The following is a 2,068-nucleotide window of genomic DNA, read 5'->3' on the forward strand; positions in this document are numbered from 1 at the left end:
TAGTTTAAGTGAGATGTATACAGATCGATGATAGTATCTTGGATCTGATTGTTGTACTCTAATCTTGAACTCTTTCTTGGGTGATTTTTTGCGCACAGTAACAGACTCTTTTCCTCTAAGACCCTATATTAGGTATTGTTGAACTGGATGACCATATCTTTGTGTTGTGTTTACCTTTTGCTATGAGTTTGTGGTTCAATTTTTCACATTCTACCTATTTTTGTGCACGAAATCCTAACAGGTGGACAAAAGATCAAATTCTTTCATAACCCTTAAAAAACATACACAAACGTTAGTAATATTACCCCCCTAAAATTTGTAATATATTATATTGATTGCACCATATTGACGTGTACATTCATTATATGATTACGATTAACTCCGGTGGCTTAAAATTTTACCAATTTTTGTAAAATGGAACGTCGTGAGTCTATTTAGAAAATAAATGATGGATAATTGAAGGTATTTTGATACTTATGTAAAAAATCATGAAAATTCTCAATATAAATACGCCAATACCATTAAATTAGAATTATGCCACATTCCTTAAATCACGAGTTTATGTGTAGTTTGAGAAAAAAGAGTTTTGTATTAGGAGCTAAAAACACTCGTCACATGTGTAGTTTATTCTTCGTTGCAGTTGTACTGGATCAATTGCAGTTCTCTTCTTATTTTGCCATAAGTTTGCGGTGATATATTCGAAAATTGTATGGCTCGATGTTTCAAAGAAAAGAAAAAATGTTTGTTTGCATTTTAAAGCGACTTTTTGACACGATCAAACATACTTAATGAGGTTTATGCTAGAATTAATTAATAACAAATCTTGAAGAAACGTGTCCAAATCTGCATGTGTCGTAAGATTTGCCTGTTTTTGTTGGAACAAAGGTGTCATGACTCCAACCGAGCACATGTAACTCTATAAGTTAAAGTGAATTATTTAATTGTAAATAAATAAATACGACACATGGTGGTGCTTTTCTAAATAAGGCATTATCCAACTCATTATGTTTTTCATTCGGTTACCCACTTAAATTAGAGTGGACAATTCACCACTTTAATCTTGACTGAATAAATGATTTGACAATTCGTTTATTTTACAATTTTTTCACAAAAATATTCTACTCTCTACCTTTCACTAGTCTAAGAGCTTGTTTAGGATATTTGTGAAACATAATGTTTTTATATAGAACTCACAAATTTTACTTACTTTTTATCCATTCATTGTGTAAGATTCATTGTTAATAAACACTTAAAAGTAATATAAAAGAAGCGCTAATTCAATTATTATTTTTTTGAAAAGTAATTCAAAGTTATTTCACATCAAATTATTTTATTCTGTACAATTACATAAATAGATAATATTTGGCAATAAAATTCAATTCTACATGATTAGCAGGTAGGCACCAAGTCATGTCATCGAGACTTCTTGAGAATCGAATCAAATAGGCTCTCACTAAAAATATCGTGTCATAAGGATTTCTTAATAATCGAACCAAACATGTTCTCATTGAAAATTTAAAAAATAAAAAAAATAAAAATCTAAACCTGTTTATCTAGACTATTTACTATCAACAGTCTAGATGTTAAAATCATACTTATTTCTATTATCATTTGGTTTCACCCATATCATATTATTTATGGGACTACTTGATCAATGCATTAATTTATTTTGCCGCAAGGAAAATGAATGAAAAGATTGACAAAAAAAAAAAAAAAAAAAAAAGTCAAAATTTGACCAATTAATATAAAACATGTCAAGGGTACAGCAAAAGAAAAATTGGTGACTGTGGGATGGACAATTCTAGGGATAAAAATAGTTTGTAATAATTTCAATGTCTTAAAAAGGGTGCAAGTAAGTGACAGGTGTCAGGCAAAGACAGCAAAGCATGGCTGGATCTATCTCTAAGTGCTAAAAATAGTATATACCACACACCCACAACCTCTTGGAATCTCTACACGTTGTTAGAATCACGTGGCTGATGAATGTGGGACCCTGTGCCTTGTGTGGTCCCCACCACTTTGCTACAATCAATCCCATATCATGATTTTACCGTAGAAAATGAAAAGC

This window comes from Olea europaea, chromosome 8 (assembly GCF_002742605.1).
Source record: "Olea europaea var. sylvestris chromosome 8, O_europaea_v1, whole genome shotgun sequence".
In the NCBI taxonomy this organism is placed as follows: Eukaryota; Viridiplantae; Streptophyta; class Magnoliopsida; order Lamiales; family Oleaceae; genus Olea; species Olea europaea.